Genomic DNA, 26032 nt, shown 5'->3' on the forward strand with positions numbered 1-26032 from the left:
GTAATTAGTAATAGTTTCTAATAGATGGCTCCCAACGTACAGAGGTGACAGTAATGCTGAGTACAAATACCACATTGGTGTCATGACCAATAATTTTATCATACCATAAGCCAGTGTTACACAGTACAGCAAAACGATAACCTCAATCCAACTCCCAGAGGTGATAAACAGCACATAAATACTGATAGATAGTATATATGGCAAGTGAGGTGTTACATAACACAAGTCTGAGAACAAATGCAACAACTCTGAGAGCAAATAAATCAACATTGTGACCAGCCACTGCTAAACTAATATAATGAACGCTTATAACAATTTTTTTTTAACATGCTCTGATCTGTTGTTATCTCAGCCCTTCGTGCCCCACATTGGGCACCAAAACGACTGTTGTGGCAGGCAGCTAACCTGGCAGGCAGCTAAACAGCACACAGCCATTCGCTCACTCCCCCCCACAGTGGGATGGGGCAGACAATCCAAAAAAAAAGTAAAATTCATGGGTTGAGATAAAGACAGTTTAATAGGACAGAAAAGGAAGGTATAATAATAATAATAATAAAAGAATACACAAAACAAGTGATGCACAATGCAATTGCTTACCAGCCACCGACCAATGCCCAGCCAGTTCCTGAGCAGCGGTCGCCGCCCCCCAGCCAATTCCCCCCTCAGTTTATATACTGAGCAGCACATTATATGGTGTGGATTAGCCCTTTGGCCAGTTTGGCTGTGCCCCCTCCCAGCTTCTTGTGCACCTGGCATAGCATAGGAAGCTGAAAAGTCCTTGACTAGTGTAAGCACTACTTAGCAACAACCAAAACATCAGCGTGTTATCAACATTATTCTCATACTAAATCTAAAACACAGCACTATACCAGCTACTAGGAAGAAAATTAACTCTATGCCAGCCGAAACCAGGACAAGGATGTACAGTTCACCTGCTAGTGGAACAAAGCAGAGATGTGAGTCAGGCAAATGCAGTGATTAATGACAACCCAGTCAAAGATAAATACAAAACTTTTTATTTCAAATTTCCCAAATGTCAGTTCTACCAAGTATTGTTTTCCACATAATAACTCCACAGAGATGAAAATCCAGTTTCTGTCCTGGAAAATAATGTGTTTGATACTTTCTGAACTAACTTGTCTTGTAGCCACTAAACAGAAGGAAAAATCTTTGACTGGTTTTAAACAGAAGTAAAGTTTAGCTTTCCTTTCTGCCATAAATCACAGAAAAAAGAGGTTTTAATGGTTTTGCCAATCACTCAGCCAAGCTGATGTTATAACCACTTCACCAACATCTAATCTGTCCATCTGCTTGTCCACAAAGCCAACCAAATATTCAAAAGCAGGTTTTTGAAGTTCAAACTTTGTTTTCATTTTTTTTATTTACAAACATGTATTTGTTGCCTTTCTTGAAATGCTTTACCTGAACCTCCTTTTTAAAAATGTCATGTTTAAATTTTAGCAATTAGGCTTAATTCTATTACACCACATGCATTTTTTTATTGTTGTATAAGCATCTGAAAAAGAGTAAAGTTTAATTCTTCAAATCTGAATAAATCTCAACTATAGAGCTTTTATGGGAGTTACTCCCAACTGAAAAAAATAAAAAGGTATCATGTCTTCAGTTGTCAGCAGAAGGGATTAACTTTAGGAAATTCTTATGTTTATCAATACAGACATGAAAGACATGAAAGAAAAAGCATCCTTTTTCTGAAGTGTTTCAGAATCCAAAAATGAAAAGCCTGCTACTTAGAGTTAGGTTACTACAGATTGACACACTGTTCATTTTAATATAAAACCCTAAACATCCCAATATTTGGTAATATTGTTATATTTCATTTAATGAAGCTAGTTTAATTATAATTAAACTATAATTAAAATTCCACATGCCTATTATAATACCTATCCTAATGCAGGACTTACTTTGCTTTTCGCTGTAACTCAGCTACCACAATACTTGTCAGTACCTAATATATTCCTTAACCCATGCTTCCCTTTTCACCCCTGAAGTATTTGCAGATCTCTAAAACATCCCTCTTTTTGCATGGAGCTGTGCATAGAGCTGTACTTTGAATGAATCAGTGGTGTCAATATGAGGAACCCTTACAGTTTAGCACATATGAACTGATTATTTCTGAACTCCTTTCATGATTCCTATTCCAGTAAAAGCGCAGGATCCAAAGCTATTATAGGAAGGGGTTAATGGTCACTCTCTGGGATTCAGTCACTGAATTCACATCACTGGGAATTAACGTCACTGAATGTGTCAGCAGATGTTTACATCATCCAAGGTTAATCAGAGGGAATAAGGAATTAGGGTTATCAACATCATCATAGGTCAGTGGAATTGCATAGTCCATACATAAAGGGATTAATTTGTGAAGTGCCATAAGCATTAAAAAACCTTTTGGTGTAAAATATGGACTCCACTAAAGAATACTGTTGAATAGTCTATCTACCATTTACACTCCATTCATGGAACTGGGAGGAAGAAAATGAAGTCAGAAAAGCTGGGCCATGTCTAATCACACAACTTTTTTTTTTTAATGTTCCACTTGAGCAGAAAGCCTATGTTTTAGTCAAGTCCTCCATTTTTTAAAGTGATGTAGGGGAATGAATTTATCATTTCCCTCAAAGGTTGTTGATGTGTCACTGCTTCTGATTTTAGTATGTACCTCACAAGCCAACAGAGACCCACCCAATGAATTATTTTTTATCCTTTCAATTAAAAGCAAGGAGTTAGAATGAGGAAAAAGAACTTGCAAAAGACAGTCAAAATTATTCTGAACTGTATTTCTTGTGAACTATAAAGAGATAGCAAGTTAGAAAAGAGATTGTATATGTAGATTCACATGCACAATGCTGGCCAAATGTCAAGGAACTGAAGGAGAGTGACTGAGAAAAAGTTATATTAAAAATGTAATTCTAAAGACAGAACACTTGAGCCAAGGATTGAATAACTAATTGAAAGGATGCTTGATATAAAGGCCAAATAATTAAGCTTTCAACAGGAAAAATTTACAGGCTGAGATTACACAGCTGATAAATGAAAGGCATCTGGGATGGAAAAAAAAAGAGGTACTGTTGAAAACAGCATAGAATTTTGAGAACTCGATAAACTGAAGGTCATAAAAAGAGTTAGTGTTGGAGATGAGAAAGAGGACATAAATTGGTCTCTTTGGTGCTGGGGAAAACAGTATATAAAATACAAACATACAGGTGAAAGAATACAGTGCTTCTTGAGAAGATTGGCCAAAAATAAGGGGGAAAAAACAGAACACAACACTAGATGTTATTATCAAAGTGGAAATCACCCAGAAATAAAGGAACTTGGCTATAGAACTTATATGAAGATGAAGGAAGCAATCATCTTGCACAAGGGAAAACAAATTCTGTGCTGGATAGACAAAATACACCAGAGGAAAAGAAGAAACTATAGCTCTGACATGGCATTCAAAGTTAACTATGGCTGTGAAAGTTAAATAACATTGCAAAATTAAATGGCATAACCTTCCCCAAACCTGGAAGCCTTTTTCTAGACAAAATTTTATCAGTGTTGAATAAAGCTGAGGTTTCTTTCATTGGTTTATATAACTATGTGTTCACATATTCCTGAATAATATTAGGTGTTTTCCCCCAAAGATGTTGGTAATAAGCTTAGTATGGTGTTCACTATCACCCGCCAAATCCTCTCCCACTGAACCACTGCCACCATTTTTAGCTTATTTCACTATGTTGAGTCCATACCATCTTTACAATTGTCATTCTGAATTCTGGTTCTGTCCTTCCTTGCAACTTGCCCTCGTCATCCTTAATGCTTATAAACACACAGTTCCATCATCAGAAAAATATTAAGAGCAGTTATTTTCATACAGTAGGTCTGAAAACATGTATTACTTGGGAAAAAAATTCAGCTGAAGTAATTCAGTCAATTAAGCAAACAGAACAGATGAGAATCAACATGAGTCACTGAAGAAAATTATACCCAAAAAGAACATCAGTATGGAGTCATGTAGTAAACAGTAGGTTTATTTGCCGGGAGAAAAATTACTGCAGTCACAATCTGAAAATAGTAGGACTCTGAAAACTGAGGGGACCACAGCAGTAATAGTCATAGGCCTTCCAAGTCAGGTGTTTGTAGGTTCTAGAGTAGTCACTATACAATTTTGAGTCCAAATAAAAGGCAGGAAGTGGAAAATAGTTTTGGAAGAATTCCACTCCACCTTAAAAATTTAATGTAGATTGCTCACCCAACCTCCCTGCAGCTTTTGATAAGTCAGTTTCTATTCATTAAACCTTATTAACCAGCTTTAAAGATCCTTTATTAGGCATCCATAAAATAGTTAGGAGTCAATTCTTAACCAGAAACAAGCATTTCTCAAATAATTTTAAGTAGTTTATATTAATACTCTACACTCACTTTCAGGTTTTGTATGACCCAATAGGGTTCCCAATGAGGACGCTTCTGATATGAACGCTCTGCTGGGTACAAAGATTACTTTTGTAATCACAGTATAGACAACCAGAGATGTTAAACAATCTTTAAGTACACACCCTTGTGCATAATGATAAGAAAGTTACAACAATAAGAGCAATCTTTCTGGTCCATATGACTCAGATAACAAGACAACGACCAGTATTTGATCTTCTAAGTTGATCTTCTAGGTTCAGACTCTTCCAAGTTCAAGAAATTTTGCAGTATAACATGAGCTGATAAACACAGACTTCGGGGCAGACTTTCAAATACATTTAGGCTCCAGCGGAATATCCAGTGGAATTTAAATAAACACATCAGGTATCAAGTTTTATGATAACCGTTTCACTTATCATCATTGTTAAACCTACCTTTGTAGACATTGTCTGTGGGTATCAGGTCTTTTTAAGGTACTAAACGCAGCACCAGAGATAAAGAGACACTTCCTACACTGTCCACTGTTTCTTAGCACTTCTATAGTCACACAGGGTTGAGCAGAAGACAACTAGCTTATTAGTTAAAAGAGCTGCAACAAAAGTAAGAAGGAAGAGTTGCCCAGCAGGGTGGTGGAGTCTCCATTCTTGGTGATCTTCAAAAGCCATCTGGACATGGATCAATTTTCTCTAACATGTTTCTAGTAAATGGGAGAATATCTGTATGTTAAGTCAATATAATACCTTCAGTGAAGTAGACCTCATGAAGAGTTTAAAGAGAGTACTAAGTTTACTGCATTAATCAATCTATGAATTTCTATTTCTTCAACAAATATAAAGCTGAATCTAGCAAATAGATTACCTTATTCTATACAATTACAGCTATTTAATTGGTTTCAGACACATAATTAAAAAAAGAAAAAAAAAAGCTGTTTTCCTGAGTACCGACTAAATATCATGGTTTCCTTCAGAAACTTTCTAAAAGCTCCCAGATCATAGATACTTTTTTCCCCATAGTTGTTTTTTTTTTTTCCATCTGGTTATGATATATGGTATACCAAGTGAATTATTTCAAACAGTTTGGCATTGCTATCTTTTCCATTCATTATGACTGCTGATTGAGGTGTCATGCTACTAAAGACATTTTGAACATTATGGTTTGTCTGAATTATGATTTGTCAAGAACCAGAGTAACTCAATATATGATTTATACTTCTTTCAGTTATTTTCACACAAACCTACATATAGATAGTTTATAGAACAACAAAAATGCACATTTTTTTTCCCAAAATTAGCAAAAATGTTCAACCTAAAATGAAAACAAGGTGGTTTATATCAAAACGGATTATGGTGCAATCAGAAAAAGCATATACATAGACAAGTTAAGTAAAAAAGTAAAAGTAAAAATAAAAGCATACATAAAACTCCATAACACTTTCTTAGGGTGTCCATCCTAATCAGTCATTTGTCTTCATTTATCACTAATCCAGATTATGCTGGAACCTGAAAATATATTACATAATACACTGAGAATACCACTTATTTCTTGGACACAATTATGAGCATAACACTAGAAAACTTTTTCTAGTTCTTTTAGCCCAATCCCCTTCTTTTGCAGTCATTGCCCTATAGAATTCCCTTCATAATCTTACTGAGTTACATCTTGAAAGTAGTCACTCCAATTAGGAGTTAATCTAATTGCTTTACAATGAGCTTTACAATGTTTTACAACTTCTTTGCATTTAAATTTTTCTTTTTTTTTTTTTGAGATAAATGCATTAGCAGTCAGTTTGCTTATTTCTTCTTGTGCTAATATTATCCTTTAGCTTAAATATCTTTCTTTCTTTCATGGTGTATGCCCCACTAAGGTTTTTTCTAATCTTCACAAATATATTCCCCCTTCTTTGCCTTAGCTTTGCCAGACCAAACAAACCAACTTCTTCTGCTCTGTTCTTTTACAATCATGTCTCCATTCCCTTAATCGTTCTAATAAGTATATCACTTTTTCACATGGCATGCATTTTCTATAGGAGTTATTCAAGTTGCACACAGCTTTTACGCAGTCTTGAACAATGGCATTACTGTCCTTCTAATTTTGATTAGAAGTATCTTATCCAGTAAACTCTAAATCACTTTTTCATTACTTCCTCACACTCAATCTGTGCTGAACACACAGATATTTTTCTTATTTCTTGCTTCTGACACTAAGCCTACAGCAGATATTCTTACTGCTAGTCTCTAACAAAACAGCTTTATCATATCTGATCTTAACCCATTTCTTTTATATCAATCCTCAAAGTCATTCAAATTAGCTCCTTGCACTGATATAACATAATACTTTTACATTAATTGTAAATGTATATTAATATTCTTTATTGCCTATAGCAATTACCAAACCTTCCTATGGGACTGCTCACTAGAAGGAATAGGCTAAAATTCCATTTTGACATGATTCATATTTCTTTGAGCTCAAGGTACTGAAGTACTGAAGGTAGTTTACTATTTAGAAAAACATACTCTGCTTAAAAGGACAAAAGGTTAATTTTTCCCTGAAGCTACTGAAAACTTTTTATCAACACCTATGTTTATGTGTGCGCAGTCTTTCAATGAGGTAATATGTAAAGTGAGTAACCAACATTCCAAGTCTAAATCAGCTACTTCCTCTGAGTCATTTTCAAAAATATGAACCTAAAATAAGTTAAAGAAGGAAGATTCACATAAAAGGTTTCCTCACAGCCAGTTTGCTGATGGATGACCTGTCTCACAAGTATTAGTCTGCTCAGAGAAAATTCACAACCATTACATTTTGTCTATTGAGCCAAATCTCATATTAAAAAAAAAAAGAAAATGAAAGAAACAACATCCAAGCCCTCCTCTTTCCTGAAGGTATGCTACACCTTGTTGTGATAAACATTAAATGAAGAGAGTTCCTGCTGAGATTGAATAGCTGTTGCCATAGCAGGAAAAGAAAGTGGGTTGGTTTTTTTTCTTTTCCAGAAGTGCTATGCCCTTTATCTGGCACTCTTTGTAACTCTCTCACATATGTAGCACACTTGCTGAGTATACCCATAAACAATATTACAATCACCAAGCCTATTAAATTGCTTCTGATTTTTTAATTTAACATTTCCCCTGAGCAATTACCAAGAAACATGACCAATTTTTCCAACAATATCCAGAAACAATTTTTGGCTGAACAAATAAATTATAGATGAGTTAAATTTAGTCAGAGGTAACTTTGGTTTAATCTTTGAGAATGATGAAGGCAGTAAATGTAACTTACTGTAATTCACAGCAAATTAAAACTTATTCTCACAAGCAAGTAATCTTAAAAATCCCTTAGAGATAATTTGAAATCTCTTGAAATTAATTAATTAAAATTAATTTCTTTTCCTGTCCCATCTTAAAAAGGCAAATGTGGAGGGTCATAATTAAAAATAGATTAGAATTAGAACTAATAAGAATGTTTTCTCTAACATTCTCCAGGAGAATGTTAAGAGAAGGTTTTGTAGAGTTTATTTTTACAAGGAATACATGAATGGTTTTGAATAGAAATGCACATTCATAATTGCCCCTGAATTAATTTGTAAAACAACGTGAACATTTTAATTTAATTTTGTATTATCTACCCATCTATTTAGATACCCTCACTTTGTTCCAAAATATTTATTCTCAGTTGAACACAAATTTCATATAAACCAATAACTTTGCTCACAAAAAAAGAAAGTGGTTTTTTACCAGGTCTCAGTTTAGGCTATTTTTAAATATTTTTAGCAGGACATTTGAGGCTTCAGCCATCTTTTGACTCTTCCATAAAACAGACAAAAACACTGATTCTCCTACTTATCTATACTCCTCCAGTTAGTTTTATGGCTTTCAAGATAAGAAGCCTGAGAGCAGGTCTGCTAAGACAATACAGTTGTGCTTAGACCTGCATATCTTAGAGTCTAGTCATCATGCAACTCCATTTAGATATTTCTGAAAAACGTTTCTTCCAATTTCCATTTTACATAAAGTTTTCCAAAATATAAGAGATACCCAAAATAAAAGTTTGGAAATCAGACAGGTCTAAAATGATATGCCATTAACTTTGGGACAGCCTTTTCAGATTTGGATTTTTACAGACAGTGAAATTAAAATTCTTAGGTGTGAATTACACATGCTTTTGAATATTAAAAAATGTTACAAAGACATTGAAACCAGAAAACTCCTATTATTATACTCTGTAGAAGCATATTGCCCGTAACACATGTAATAACATTGTAGTATATTTGACCTGAGACATAAAAAATAAACTGTACATTTGGTAACACCTATTTACTTGATAAACAGTTATTTCCTTTTCCTCAAATTTTGATACAGACACACAACACTGTCAAATTAAAATTCAGCTCATTGTTTTGAGATGTAACTACCAAATTCTCTTGGAAAGCTAGGAATTTCACAGGTTAACACAGGATTCCCTAGTCATCTGTACAATTAACATGGACAAAACAGTTGACTACAAAAGCAGTAAAAAACAGAGAAATATTTTTTTAGATAGAGACATAACAATGAAAAAGGAAATTTTTCTATAAGCACACCAAAAATTATGAAATTTAGATCTTATTTAAAATCTAAGAAAACAGTATATATATCCTGAGATACCACAAAATAATGTAGGGAGCTGCCACTTGGTGGCTACAAAACTCACAAGCACGTCTATGCTCACAGCTCTGGCACCTGATTCAAATTTGAGTAGTTCATTCAGATTGCCATCATCTTACCTTACAGGGTTTCTACTAAATACAGAATTGCAGTTCCCATTACTGCAGACTATGAGCACTTGAGAGGCATGCTATTGAAATCTACAACAGATTACAGAATCCTCCCTTGGTTAAGGGGAAATAGAGAAAGACAAAAAAAAAAAACCACCCAACCTTAAACTTTAAATTGAAAATGTTCTTGCTGATTAAAAACACTATGAAATGAACAAAGTAGAGTAAGTTGTAAAATTCCATAATTTTGCTACCTGAGGGCTCAGTCCAACAACTTGCTAAAAGACTGTAGAGTACATTTGGTGAAAGCCTTCTGACACCAGCAATATCTTTGTAATTGAGGTTTTATGGAGGACATGCATTCATTAAACCTAACAGTATGAACTTAGAAGAAGATGACTAAACTTGAGTCTATTAAGGATGTATTTAAGAAAACTATATTAGGAAATATATACATTTAAGGGGAAAGATGTCATTAACTCTGAACTGTTCTCCATTATGTAGTCTCTAATTACCACTCCATCACATTATAACACATTTTCTGTTGTGATATATATATATTGCAACCTCCTCCAGTGTCTCACCACCCTCACCATAAAAAAATTCTTCCTTATGTCCAAACTAAATCTACCCTCTTGCAGCTTAAAACTGTTGCCCCTTGTCCTGTCACTACAGGCCTTGGTAAAACATCTCTCCATCTTTCTTATAAGCCCCCTTTATATAACGAAAGGCCACAATAATGTCTCTGGAGCCCTCTCTTCCCCAGGCTGAACAACCCCAACTCTCTCAGCCTTTCTTCAAAGGTGAGGTGTTCCAGCCCTCTGATCATTTTTGTGGCCCTTCTCTGGACACCCTCTAACAGGTCCATGTCTCTCTTGTACTGGGGACCCCAGAGCTGGATGCAGTGCTGCATCTGGGGTCTCACAAAAACAGAGTAGAGGGAGAATCACCTCCCTCGACCTTGCTGGCCAAGCTTCTTTTTATCCAGGCCAGGATGTGATTGGCTTTCTGGCCTGCAAGAGTACATCGCTGGCTCATGTCCAATTTTTCATCCACCAGTAGCTATCCCCAAGTCCTCCTCCACGGGGCTGCTCGCAATCCATTCATCCCCCAGTCTATAGTGACATTGGGGATTGCCCCAACCCAGGTGCAGTACCTTGCACTTAGCCTTGTTGAACTTCATAAGATTCTCATGGGCCCACTCCTCAAGCCTGTCAAGGTCCCTCGGGATGGCATCCCTTCCCTCTAGCAAATCAATTGCACCACTCAGCTTGGTGTCATCTGCAAGGTTTCTAAGGGTGCACTCAATCCCACTGTCTATGTCATTAATGAAGATAATAAATCGCATTAGTCCCAGTACAGACACTTGAGGATACCTCTGTTTTCCACCTGAACATTGAGCCATTGGCTGTAACTCTTTGAATGCATCTAGCTGCCATCATAGGATAGACAGGTGATGTTGAGGTGGGCTATTCCAAAGCTTGTTTCTCTAACTCTTAGGTTTCAAACTTGTGAATTGAGTATCAGAGACCGCATAAATCATATTCCAAAGCTAGCTGAAATATTAAGAAGGAATCCATGTGATTTTTTTAATTTTGAAAAATAATCTTTAGAACCGATCATGTATATGTTCAGTATAACTCTCAAAACAGTAGTTGACATAGTCGTTTCATTCATTTCATTACCCTTTGGCCTTGATGGTACTTTTATAGATAGCTTATGCCACCCTTTCCACAGATATTCTGACAGCAAATATTTTTAAAAGGCCAATGGAAGGGATAAGAAAATGGGGAGATATTTTATACTTTATAACATAAACTTTTTAAAATTGAGAAACTGAAAAATTACAGTATACAAATTATAACTCTTTATAATTCTATGTGATCCAACTATGTTTAGAAAAAGAGGGCTATCTAATTTTAGTCACTACTAACAGACCTGCCAGTATAATTTTTATCTACTGAAGATACGAATTCTTCAACCTCTAAGTAGTTCAGAAAAAGTGGAATATAAAGACTATTCACTAAAAGCAAAAGATGCTTTGTAGTAACAAACATATATAACTGATACTGATAAATAAGGCAAGTGGAAATTCATTTGAGGCTTTGACCTTTGTTAGCCTGTGTTAGTAGGTCCATTTGACCTACTATTTAGCTAGTACAGATGGTAGAACAATTGCTGAGTCAGAACAGGCTTCTGTGTAAGCCCTACACATCTGAAATAATAATTTAAAAAGTGCTATGCCATACTCCAAGCAATATTTTGTAATAACTGATGCTGATCAGCAATCTGTAAAAGTACAGTTACAAGTTTTAACATGCCCTAAAGGGATATTAACTTTCTCCTAAATACACAAAAAGTATTAGTATGAAAAAAACATTTTAAAGGAAGATAGTTATGTAAATTAATAACTCCAATATTTAAATTAAATATCTAGAGATTAAGACTGTCTGTGTGTATGTGTCTGTTACCTTTTACACTGAGATGAAAACATGGGTGGTTTCTGCACATTTTTCAAAGGGGTTGAGCCATTTTTATTCTATACATCCATGTTCTACTTTAATCTATATAAGATTAAGAAAAATGTCACACCTAGTTAGAGACATAATAAATGAACAGCTGTAATAAAGCATGTATATTGTGGGAAATGAGCTACATGGGTCATGTAAAAAGCTGTTTTGTCCACGTAACAAGGAGTCACATCTGCACTTACCCATTGTTGGGTAAGTGCTATGTGAACCTATCATAAGAAACAATTACTTTCTCATACTTCACTGGTCATAAATATGCCATTTGTCTAAAGACAAATTTTACGTGTAAATATTTTTTGTCAAATTTTGCATACACTCACTACAAAATGTGATTTTTATCATTTTACTCAGATAGCATTATTAATGACAGATGTTATTAACAAAATAATAAGTGAGCGGAGTCAAAATTAAACTGAGAAATTGCCAGTTTTGCATTTTGTATTTGTGACATTGGAGCTGTTTGATTCAACCCAAATATTCCTCATGGAATGAACTCAAAAATTCTATATTCAGAAATTTAACATTTCAGAGCAAATGTGTAGTTCTGATATAATTCACTTTTTACTTCTGTGACCCTTGCTTAGGGCATATAGAGATATAAATACAAACATAGATACATATGCATACACACAGATGTGTCTATATATATATATAGCTTTTGACTAGAAAAAGGAGAGGATTATTAAAAAATATACAAAGTCTTCAGCTAAATTCCTCTATTAATCCCTCTATTTTCTGCCAACACACTTCTCCTTTCTTCTTTCCAGGTATGGTATTTCATGTATGTCTGGTTTATGTCTTTTTATTTTTGTGTATTACAGCTACATTATATAAAACTTCTTCATGTACATAAGCTTAAGATAAGTAAGATATCTTGGCAGTAAGATATCTCTATTCCATATTTTTGGTCACTTTTTAAACCTGGAGATCACAATTTTATATACTCTGGACTTTGTCAGGATTAACATAGCTGTACTGAAATTCATTCTCATTTGAGAGTGGTGATTATGTAAATTATAACAAAATGTGGGTTTACAAAGTAAACTGATTTAATTTCTTTTCTACATTGAGCTGACATTTCTAAACCATACTGACATCTAACATATAAGTCTGTGTTTTATAGATAACAAGGTAGCAAGGCAATATTCACAGATGAACATACACAGAGCTTATGGTTTTATTCTTTGAGCATCATTATTTGTACCTGGGTTTGATGCAGTTTGTCTGTGGCTCTCATTCTGGTTAGGCTAAAATCTTGAAATGGCTAGTTATCGTGCTATCTGATGCGACGAGGCTAGTGGGGTTCCTTAATACTTTGCTGCCATCGTGTGGCTGGTGAGACAAATGAAAAGGCGGGGGGAAAATCAGCTCTCAAAATAACAGGCCTCTACAGCTTAACTGGAAGACAGAGACTGGATCCCATATGATGTTAATAACTTACCAATGAGGTGACTGACTGGACAGCAAGACTGAGCTGTTTTTTAGAACTGTGACATTCAGTCACTGCCATTTGCTAAAAATATCCACAACAAATGTTATGGCTCACTTCTCTCTTTCAGGTTCTCTAAGACACCAGTGTTTAAACTGTGCCTGCTCCAGGTAGCATTTATTACCCCTTCAACTAGCAAAAGCATCTGACTTGCATTCAGTACCTTTCCATGCAAAGCCCTGAAGAAAAAGTTCTACAAATCCTGCAGTAGTAATTGCTATGATCAAAACCAGCTGTTCTCAGGAATATCAGGTTTTAGAGTCATAGCAGCATTTATTCTGATGAACCTGGGGTGAATTAAAAAAATGATAAAGCAAAATAAACTATGGCACTGAGCCTTACTCAGTGTTACTAATACCAACCATGGTCCACTGTGTAATACAGTAGAAGTGAATAAACACCACGTAATTTTCAGTGCCTGTAACTACTGTGGCCAGAATTTCATCTGTGAGCATTGATAATCCCATAACTTATCTTAAAAAAAAAAAAAGTCTTACAATTTAAAAAGTATGCTTTAACAGAAGTTCATTTCTGTGGCAGTGCCTGGTGGTAAATGAGTCCATAGAAACTTGGAGGGAGATGCCCAAAACCTGGAGTATACTGCAGATACTTTGATGTTGACAGAAGGAAAATTATCTGGAGAAGTGTGCTGGTTTTGGCTGGGATAGAGTTAATTTTCTTCATAGTAGCTAGTTTGAGGCTATGTTCTGGATTTGTGCTGGAACCAGTGTTGATAACACAGGGATGTTTTCGTTACTGCTGAGCAGCGCTTACACAGAGTCAAGGCCCTTTCTGCTTCTCACACCACCCCACCAGTGAGTGGGCTGGGGGTGCACAAGAAGTTGGGAGGGAGGGACACAACTGGGACAGCTGACCCCAATCGACCAAAGGGATATTCCATACCATATGATGTCATGCTCAGCATATAAAGCTGGGGGAAGAAGAAAGAAGCGGGGGGAAGTTTGGAGTGATGGTGTTTGTCTTCCCAGCTAACCATTAAGTGTGATGGATCCCTGCTTTCCTGAAGATGGCTGAACACCTGCCATGGGAAGTAGTGAATGAATTACTTGGTTTGCCTTGCTTGAGTGTGCGGCTTTTGCTTTACCTATTAAACTGTCTTTATCTCAACCCATGAGTTTTCTCACTTTTACTCTTCTGATTCTCTCCCTCATCCCACTCGGGGGGGGAAGTGAGTGAGCAGCTGTGTGGTGCTTAGTTGCTGGCTGGGGTTAAACCACGACAGTCCTTTTTGGTGCCCACCGTAGGTTTTGCAGGGTTCAAGATAACGATAGATTTGATTGGAATGTGCTAGATAGAATTTACAGCTGTTATTGCTGTTTAGCTATTAATTGACAGGCTCCTGTGCTTGCCATGGGGCTTGCTTGCCTCACTGTAGAGGCTAGTGCTCGTTAGTGGCTGCTTTTTGTTTTTGCTGCTTGCTGTACTGCTTATCATCTTATTCTGCTGTGCCTGGGAACACTTTGATAACAGCCATGGGCATGCGCCTGAGCTGGCAGATGTCCAGGGCATCGTTGCTCTTTCTGTGCTGCTGTACTGGACAGGCTGGAACTCCAGTGTGAACTCGAGTCGAAGGGACTGTGACCTGTGGGTGGGGCCATGCGGGAGCAGGAGCGTCTGTGCCCATGGATAAGCCCATGCCAGAGCAGGTATCTCTCGAAGCATCTGTGGCTGTGGTTATGTCTGTGCCACAACACGTATACCTCTGAAGGGATTGTGGCCCAAGGGTAAGTCCACTCTGGAGAAGGTACACCTCGAAGCATCTGTGGCTGTGGATAAAGTCCATGCTGCAGCAGGTACACCTTGAAGCATCAGTGGCTGTGCATGAGGCCATGTTGGAGCACTTCAAAGCGTGTGGCTATGGATAAGCCCACAACAGAGCAGGTACACCCCTGGAGGGACTGCAGCCATGGGTAAGGCCACGCTGGAGCAGGTACATCTCTGAAGACATTGTGGCCCATGGAGAAGGCCACACTGGAACATGTGCACCTCAAAGCAACTGTGGCTGTGGATAAGCCTATGCCGCAGCAGGTATTCCCCTGGACAGACTGTGGTGCATAGATAAAGCTCTAGTTGGAGCAGGTGCTCCCCTAAGGGACTGCAGTCTGCAGCTAAGTTCAAGCCAGAGGAGGAGCAAGGGTAGGAGTTCATAGCAACGTTAAACCCGATGGTCTGGTCCAAAGGGCCCAAGGGTGGAGATTGTAAGGGGTACACCTTTAAATTGTTATAACCCATCATTTGAGTTGCATGTTATGGGAATTACTATAGCAGGAACCACCTGAACCAATGGAGGACAAGCCTTACAGGAAGCAGTGCAAGTGCAGCAGTGGCCTGATCTGAGCTGGCTTTGGTGCCCAGTAACTCCAAGCAACACACCACCTCTCCTGTCCTGAGTGACCACCATAAGAGATGGAGCCCAAAGTCATGGACTAAATGAACTCAGTGGACATTTTGTGGACATTTGTGGACATTTTACAGACATATTACAGGGGTGATCCATAGACTAAGGGAATGATACCTGTGTATTGTTTCAAAGGATTGGAAGAGTCACAGTGAGTAATGAGAATGTATTGGATAACGTGAGATCTGAGCATGACATAAATGGTCTGGAATAAGGGATGGAGAAAGTGCTGTATTTGGCTGGGGTAGAGTTAATTTTCTTCATAGTAGCTAGTCTGGGGCTATGTTTTGGATTTCTGCTGAAAACAGTGTTGATAATACAGTGATGTTTTCATTACTGCTGAGCAGTGCTTACACAGAATCAAGGCCCTTTCTGCTTCTCACACCACCCCACCAGTGAGTGGGCTGGGGATGCACAAGAAGTTGGGAGGGAGGGACACAACTGGGACAGCTGACCCCAATCGACCAAAGGGATATTCCATACCATATGATGTCATGCTCAGCATATAAAGCTGGGGGAAGAAGAAAGAAGCGGGGGGAAGTTTGGAGTGATGGTGTTTGTCTTCCCAGCTAACGATTAAGCGTGATGGATCCCTGCTTTCCTGAAGATGGCTGAACACCTGCCATGGGAAGTAGTGAATGAATTACTTGGTTTGCCTTGCTTGAGTGTGCGGCTTTTGCTTTACCTATTAAACTGTCTTTATCTCAACCCATGAGTTTTCTCACTTTTACTCTTCTGATTCTCTCCCCAATCCCAGTGTGGAGGGGAGTGAGTGAGCGGCTCTGTGGTGCTTAGTTGCTGGCTGGGGTTAAACCATGTCAAGAACGTATGAGAAAACTAGACCTAATGGAAAGACTTTGGCTGTTAATTGCAGTTACAATACTACTGTTGTTTTCTTAAGAATGTTCTAGTCTTGTAGTTGGAATCCTTTTCTAAAATTGTTATGTAGCTTGTGGTATATGACATAGTGTGCTCAGTACTAGTTTAACAATTGACAAGGCCACTAGCAAGGGATGATTGCATTTTACCCTTCTGGATTCTTGGATGTTTATCAGAAAATGAGGAATTCTATATGCCAAACTCTGGAAAGTATTACTTGGCTCCCTGATAGATTCTCTTGGCAGTCCTAGTGGCAGGTTTATGGTTGCTACCGGGTCTGGTCTTTTGTGAGGCTTGTGTCAGAGATGACTTTGTTCTTGAACACCATTTTGGTCTTAGCATGGAAGTATTTAGCTAGATTTTGCTGGTTTAAGTATTCACTTATTGTATGCTTTTTTATTGTATACAAATAAGAGATATACCATCAGACTGAATACTTCGCAAGTACTCAGTTTCATAAAAATAACAAACTTTACAATCTTCAGTATTTCCTTCCTCCTTACCACAGATGGAAACCAAGATGGAAAAATTTAATCCAGTACACAAACACATTTTTATTAGGAACAATATAATTGCTATTTTTTCACAGCTTCTTTTTAAAAAATATTCTGATGTAAAACTATTTCATATTACTTAATTATAAAGACAACAGCTATTAATGTTTTTATTAAAAAATAATATTTTCTTGAATCTCCAAACTCCTACTAGTTCTCCTCAAAAGGTTTTAAAGGCCAAAACCCTAACCACAAAGTAGAATTTTGACTTGGGGGAAAAAAAAAGAGTGTCACAAAGCAAAGACTTTTTTTTTTTTTTACTGATTTTACTCTAAAAAACCCTCAATTTTTATGGTGAGACGTAAGTTTAAAGCCCTGGGATGCAGAAATGTAAAACTCCTGTGATAATGCTTTTCAGTCTGCATGCATTTACATGGAGACCATGGTTGAAGTACCTGGTTCCCAACATCTCTTGGCAAATTAGGAAAATTCAATAGCTTTATTGATAATACATTGTTTCTCTAAATCTTATAAGAGAATCTTTTCCCTGCCTTTCAACTCTAAAATGAGGGGGGAAGAATGGCATCTATGCCAAACAACATCAAACAATCACAAGCCTAACAAGCCCTGGGTCAGACCCACAATGGGTAACTGAAATGTATAACATTAGCCTTCACTAAAGACAATGAAAGCAATGAGCCCTGGTTTTAAATAAATAAATAAATAACACATAAACCTAAAAACCATCCAAGTTGTTTTGCTTTCCAAAGGACTGTTACACATAAGGTCTAATGTAGCCGATACATGTTATTTAAGAGATGTTTAAAAAGGAGATATGTAAGAAAGACATGTTTATCATTCTAATGAAGAAAAATTGGACAAATTGTTCAGAAAATAATTTTATAGAATATCAGCTTTTTATGCTCAATTTTTTATGCTCACCCTGCAGCTGGCTAAGATTTCCTAATAACTGAGTGAAACAATTAGAGTAAAAAGAAAAAACCAACCAAACAAAAAAACCCCTACATTTTTAACCTTTTTCAAATGTTTAAGATGAGGTTCTTACAAACGTGACATTCAAAATTTCAGAAGTTTTAAACACAAATCAAAATGAATGTTTTCATTCTTACAGCACTTACTATTGGAAATACTGCCATTTTTCTAGAAGATGTGCCTTTTTCATGCATATTTCTGCCATTAAAATAAAAAGTCATTTACTAAAATATTTGAAGACTGTTTAGGGAGAGTATGAATGCTGTTAGAGAATGAATGTTGTTATAGAAAATTCACTGGTCATGTGAATAAAAATTAGGGAGTAAAAGTTATGTTGAGCTTTAATATTGAAAATATGAGGCTCCTTTCCTTGATCATCTCAACTTTTTTTTGACACTGTTGTCTTTATAAGTGTGCCAAATTCTGACATGTTTCTTACTATATACTTCAAAACCCATGTAAATTTCAGCGTATTCTCCTCTACCTACAATTTTCTACTGTATCTGTGAAACCTGTTTATGAGTTCATGAGCCATTTCTTTAGCAGACAAAATCCCATGTCTCCAACACTGCATGGTTTACTATTTTCCATTTTCTCCAATCCCTTTTTCATTTTGGTTTCTTCTTCTTTGCAACACCTATTTCCTTATCTGAAGAGAACTGGGGTTAGCTATTATTCATCATGAATATTTTCCACATTCCTCCTTCAAACCTTGGAATAGGAAGGGAATCATGCTGCATGCACCAGCTATATTGGCACAGAGAAACAGCCTTGTCCTGGTATGAGCTGTCAGCAGTCCATCTCAACTCATTGTCTCTGTCTGTTGTTGTTCCCTATTTCCCTCTCCATAAACTTGATCTGTGTCATGGAGAGGATGAACAACTACACCATCTATTAATTCCTTCTCTGATTTCTCAAATGAGTCAGTAGCCACCCCACAGCTTGTGAAAAAGTCATCAGTGCTTGACAATCAATATCACAGAAAGATTAACAAAAAATGTAAAACACATGGGTGAAAGTCTCTAATGCCTACATTCATTAAAGAAGCAGTTTTCACTTCACATCTATGCTTGAAACCAATGGGAAATTATTTATTTTTGGAAGAAATTTCTTCCTCTCAGAGAAAAGCTACTTGTTTGGGATTGCTTGCCTTCAGGAAAAGAACTATAACTGTGTGTTTAGTGTCCCTAGTGATTTTTTTTTCTTGTTTTCCCTTGCTAAAAAAACCTAAAGCCTTAATTCACTACGCTGTCATTAATCTTAGGACCTCTGCTAGTAAGACTGTTATTAGGTATAGTCACAGAAGAAAACATGGTTTCCACCCTCAGCTCCAACCTCATTTCAGAAAGCTAGTGAGATTCACTGGATCTTTTTCCAGGAAGTAGCATGATAGCTTTCCTCAGTAGGTAGCATTCACATCTAGAAATGTGCAGATATAATCCACGTTGGTTAGGACAGAGATCATTTCCTTTATATTTTGCAAGGAAAAAACTATTCTCCAACACCAAGTTGACTTTTAGCTTTATTGTGCATAACCAAAATGCCTTGTAAGAAGTTCAAAATTGTAATTTCAATTGATACAGTGCCAGACTTGTGTAAGTCCTCATAAAGTCATTCAAATTCATGATAGGTGTCTGTAGGAACAGCAAGTATAGACCAAATTCCATTACTTTCTACAGAGAGGATGTCTGAATTTCTTCCTTGCTCTCAAACCATTTTTCACAGAATCACAGAATCGTATAGGTTGGAAAAGACCTTTAAGATCATTGAGTCCAACTGTAAACCTAACTACCAAGACCACCACTATACCATGTCCCTAAGCACCTCATCCAAACGTCTTTTAAATACCTCCAGGGATGGCAACTCAACCACTTCCCTGGGCAGCCTGTTCCAATGCTTGATAACCCTTTCAGTGAAGAAAAATTTCCTAATATCCAGTCTAAACCTCCCCTGGCGCAGCTTGAGACCATTTCCTCTTGTCCTATCACTTGTTACTTGGGAGAAGAGACCGACCCCCACCTCTCTACAACCTCCTTTCAGGTAGTTGAAGAGAGCGATAAGGTCTCCCCTCAGCCTCCTTTTCTCCAGGCTAAACAGTCCCAGCTCCCTCAGCCGCTCCTCATAAGACTTCTGCTCCAGACCCTTCACCAGCTTCGTTGCCCTTCTCTGCACACGCTCCAGCACCTCAATGTCTCTCTTGTAGTGGGGGGCCCAAAACTGAACACAGTATTCGAGGTGCGGCCTCACCAGTGCCGAGTACAGGGACACGATCACTTCCCTAGTCCTGCTGGCCACACTATTCCTGATACAAGCCAGGATGCCATTGGCTTTCTTGGCCACCTGGGCACACTGCTGGCTCATATTCAGGTGGCTGTCAAACAACATTTTGCTTAATGTTTAAAAGGTTTTATTATTCTTATCATTAGTAACTTCATAAATTCTTTTTTTTTTTAAATACACGTTATATTCAATGAAACACTGTACTGTCAAATTAAAAATCCTGCCAAAAATCAACCTCTTGTTTAACTGTGATCTCTGGATATACCTGTCTTTCCTGACAGAAAGACTTTCAATTTGCTCTAAATCTAAACTTTTCATGTCCCTATAATGTACTACTATAGCCCAGTATTTTTTATATATAAATATATATATAAAAGTATATATACAAATGAGGATATTAATTTCCATTATTCATTGAAGAATATTACAGCTTCTCTTGCTCTTTGGTACAGCCCAGAATAGCACAGGTGCTATGAAGTAGAGTCTCAAATTTAAAAAGTAGCAAGACCGAAGCTGTAGGATCAAGCCAGAATATTTATATCTTCTACTTTTAATAACTACTGTCCTCTAGGGTACCTCTAGGCCACCTGCAAACATTGCTGAGGTTAGCATTTCTGTAATTTTAAGAACTACTTCAGCAACTGAGCTTTGAATTAAATTTATGTCTCTTATATTTAAGAAACTATTTAATGGTTATCATAGAAATCCCCAAATCTACCAATCTCCTGTCAACTTTATTATTATTGTTATTATACTCTTCCTCACTAGATCATAAAAAGGGACAAAGACCTTTCTTTCTATAAACAGACTTTAAAAATAAAAGGCTTCTAAGTGTTACTGATAACGACTCTTGGTGCCTCTCTTTCATGTGTTATGCATGAAAGTCATAGTGATCATCACAGTGAAAATAACAGTATGGATCTCTTAAATATTATACAGAAAAGCACTCCCGGCAGCCAGTACGGAGACGAACACAAAAGACAATGACTTTTGAATGGAAATCAGTTCTAGCACAATTGATCTTACCTGTTTATGTATTCATCAGTGCCATACTTGCAAAACCACAAATTTGTTTCATGTGCCTTCCAGCCTAGTATCCTGGAAAATCCATGATCAAGGTCAGAGGATGGGAAAGCACTCAGTGATATTACCAGACTTACTGCTATTGAAGAGGAAAGGGAACCATATCTACAGCAACTGGCTGTTCCTGTGCTAAAATGCTAAACCAGGGTGTAAAGCTAGTGTAGCTAAATGCAACTCCATAGAGAACACGTACAGGGTGGATTGCAAGAGCTACAGGTACAGCTTGCCGTTGTGTGAGGCAGTAAATCCCAGACTGCAGGAATTCACAGGAGCCAGAGATTTGCACAGGGGCAAGATTCTGACAATGAGATAATTGCAAGTATTTTGCTTCCGTAATGCATAGGATCTCAGCTGGTGCTGATCTCCAAAACTTGAAGGAAGAAGAGCAATATATCAATGATATGCTGATCTACCAAAATGTAACTGAGTGGGGGCTCTTGTAAGCAAGTGGTTTTGGAACCAGAGTGAAGCTTGTGAACCTACTGACTTTACAATTACAAACTCTTCAATTCTAGCATTTGGTACAGTATGTACTGTCTATATGCCTTGTCCCTATGTCCCCGTCCCATCATACTTTCTTTAGAGCTTAGAACCGTGCCTTCATCTTCTTTTCACTGCCAGCACTGCCCTCTTGAAAAGAGAGTAAAGCCAACATCTGAACTTAAACGCAAGTGATGAAAACAAAGTTGCATTAACATTTTAACAGAGCCCTACACCATATACAAGTCATCTTTCTTGGCATCTTTATAGCTTGATATTATTAAAGGAAATTGATTCTTTGCTTGGAAATACCAAATATTTCTCATTTAACATAACAACTCAAATACACTGAAAAGCACTAATTTTGAAGTTTTTCTTTATACTTTGTGTACCTAATTTGAAATCAATAATATTTTACATTCCACGTTCTCTTCACTAGGTTGTCTGGATTACCCTTAATATGGTTAACACATCAGTATCTCCAGCTTGTTTTTCCATCCACTACTTTAATTACATGGTTAATTCTCAATCTTTTGAGTTTCACAGCATTATTCAACTAACCTTTTTGCCTTCAAATGAGAAAATGCTTAAGACTCCATATCATTTCAAACACATGAGTTAGGCCATCAACCACAATCTTTTGCACATTCCCACCATAACCATCGACAACAAAGAAACATGCAGAACATTGACAGGGATACCAAATGTAAATAGAAAGGCAAGGAACTTTGTTCAAGACAAAATAAACTTCTTCAGAAGTGGATAGCCTAAAGTTGACAGCAGAAAGTGACCAAGACTGTCCAGTAGACTATTAAACCTGGAGACATAACAGAGAGTGTGAAGGTAATGGCTATGGATATGGAGGAAGAGAAGGAAATATATGCATAGCCAATGCAGAAAGCACATGATAGACAGTCAACCTGTTACATGGCAAGAGATAAAGGAAATAATATCTTCAGTGAAGGTCCTTACATTAATAGGTTACAGAGACAGTCATGAAACCAGTATTTTGGTCATCATTCTTATTTGAATATAATAAAAATGAGGCCCTGTCTGAGCTAGAAGAAATAAATGTTACCATTATCATTAGATAACAAAAATAAGTGGGTATTATAGATCTGTTAGTACCATATCTGATAAATTATTAAAAAAAAAGACAAATCAAGAACTATCAAACAGGAGATACTAAAGGGAGCCATCTGAACTACTCAATGAACTCAGTGTTGTCTCTCCATAATTAAGCTGCATTGAGAGAAAGAGACAGAATATACCTTAAAAATATATTTCCTCTATCAACCAAATCTCAGGAAGAATATGGCATAAACAGAAATGCTCAGAGAATGATTGTAAGGAAGGAAAGCCTTCTACATAATTGATGATTAGAAATATTTCATTAAGAATAATCAGGGTTTCATTATGAGATCCAGCAAGAAATAAACAGGAACATGTGCTTACCATGTAATAAAGCAACAACAAGGAGGCATCATACACTTTAGAAATTAACAAGTCATTTCTGTGCACAAGATATAATTAGACTGCTGATATTCATATTTCTACAGGAGCAGGAAATCTAATTGCACAGCTCTCAAACTTCTGTCTATAAACTAAATTCCCAAGATTAGGAAGAAAAGCACCCCATAAACATTGCTTTCTATTCTCTCTTCTAGTATCTGCTAAAACCAGTTTTTGTGAAAATTAAGATACAGTCATTGAATTTTTCACATTCATTCATTTCCTACACTCTTCTCTATCTGTATTGTGATTTACATAGCTGAAGCTAAGTAAAACAATACCTACGTTCATAAATGACAAAACCATTCACTGCAATTCAGTTCTGATCATTCTTTGTTAATGGAAACTCATGCTAACTATTCATTTATACAATCTAGTTTATAGTACAATTTGTTTCTACACAAGATACTTAGTCAATCAAGTTTGATGATTAACTGGAACTGTTCCCAAGTATAGAATATTTAGTTAAAGCCACAGCCATCCCATCAGGAAACAAAAACAATTCAGTGGGATTTTATTAGAATGTTCAAGCAACAAATTCCAATTTTTGAACTATTCATACGTAATCTGTAGGCTTTCCACTGGCTATACTGTTTCATTTAAGGTAGTAATCTAACCAGTATACACATATTTTTGAAAGGCCAGAACTTTCTGTAAATCACTATGGCAACAGGGTATCTAACTGCTAGTCGTACAATAGGTGTACTGAGAGTTCTAGTTCTTTACTGGATCTAATTATGCAAATAGGAAAAAAAAATGTTCAAAGGCAAAGCACGGAAATCCAGTATATGTAAATTTGTATTTCTTTAAACAGCTGTGCAAGATCTGCTTTCAAACTTATAAGACAACATATCAATTTATGACATGCATATAAAGATTAAAATCAGCAACTCTTGAGTCTTTTTATACAACCATATAGTTACACTGTAAAACCATGATATGTGAAACTATTTTCCTTACTATCTCCATTCCATTCCTTTCAACACAACAGTTTGAATACTCTAAGTTTAAAAAAAAAGCATCAAATATAAAAAAATACAGCAGTCTACACTTGGATGAAAGTCAAAGTCCCAGTAAACCTTCTTACACTGTTGCAAAGATTGGTGGTGTCACATTCAATATTTTGTTGAAATAAAATAAATGAAAGAGGAGGGAAAAAAAGGAAGATGAAATAATCACATGATGAAGGAGATGTGGGAAAAAAAATATTTTTTAATGAATAATTCAAACTCAATAGTCCATTTTCCCTCACTTGTTAGTGGCAGGGATCATAAAGTCTAACATGAATTCAGACTTCAAAAAGTCAAATTATAGGCTAATGGAAAAGGAAATGTCTTTGACCCACACCAATGAACTTCAATTTATTTTTGGCCTCTGCTAACATCTGCTCATAAAGAGGAATGTACCTAGCAAGAGGAAATGTCAGTCTCAGCCTAATCAAACATTTACACAATTCAAGAATGAATGTTACTCGTTTTTAAAAGACCAGGAAGACCTGTATAATGGATTAGCTGCTTATACTCATCCTATGTAAAATTAAGTAAAACATTCCAAAATATCTGAAAACATATCATGAGACAGAGGACAGGAACCATCACCTTTACTACTGTCCTTTATTTCATATCAGGCAATGCATTAGCTTAAATACTTCTATTTGTTCTACAGTTGATTAGGTTTTTTCCCCTTTCAACAGATGCTTCATGGTCCAGACATTAAAAGTGAATATAGTTTTGCAGAGAAGAGGGAAAGGAAAGATATTTCCATTCAACATGCCTGGAAAGCTACCATCATTGCTGACTTCCTTACTGGTATTAACAGATGCCAAGAAAAGAAAGGAACATGAAAACTTTTCTTTTCTTCTAACAAAAATTAAGCACTGTCCAACACTGAGGTGTCAAGAGGAAATGTAACAAAATGATAAATTAAAAGGAACAATGCCCAAGGCTAGCTAAATCTTTAAGAAATTTTTGAGTGAAATCTTAATCCTTAATGCTTACAGTTGAAATGCTTAAAAACTATTTCCAAGGTCTCAGGAAAGTAAGCTGCTTACTATCATTAAGTCCAGAAAAAGCAAGTAGGGTGGGGTAGACATAGTTCATTAATCTCAGGATAAGCTCAGTTTCTTTAAAATTAATAAGTAAATTATTGTTTTAAAAAGTCTATGTACTCTAGCTATCAATTTCTCAGTACAAAACAGGATAATCTTATAACTTAAACAGCAAAACAACTACAATTATTACAAACTTTTACACAATGCACAATTCCTACAACCTTTGGAATTTCCAAACATCAAGACACTTTTTATGGTTCGGGGATTAAAAAAATTAGTGATCTAATGACAAAAAGACTTCAAAACTAATGACAAAAAAACAGAATTATAATTTTCTGGAATAAAAAACTGTATGGAATTATCATATTTCTAGGGAATAAGTCAGTTGTTTGCAGATGGAAGCTACATAGGAAACTTCCCTTATGTAGAATATTCTAACTTTTTTTTCCCTTTCTCAAAAGTACTCAGTATTCATTATTACAAGTCAAGAGAAAGTACTACTGACTGCTGCAAATCTGTTATTTGAGGTTCTTTCTTGAATATTTCATTTTTTCAGTTATTAATTCAACTCCTTTTAGTGAATAATTCTGTTACTTTACAAAAATTGCATTTGTTTCCAAATAAAGGGGTTATGAAAAATTGTTAAATCACTTATTTTT

This window comes from Mycteria americana, chromosome 2 (assembly GCF_035582795.1).
Source record: "Mycteria americana isolate JAX WOST 10 ecotype Jacksonville Zoo and Gardens chromosome 2, USCA_MyAme_1.0, whole genome shotgun sequence".
Classification (NCBI taxonomy): domain Eukaryota; kingdom Metazoa; phylum Chordata; class Aves; order Ciconiiformes; family Ciconiidae; genus Mycteria; species Mycteria americana.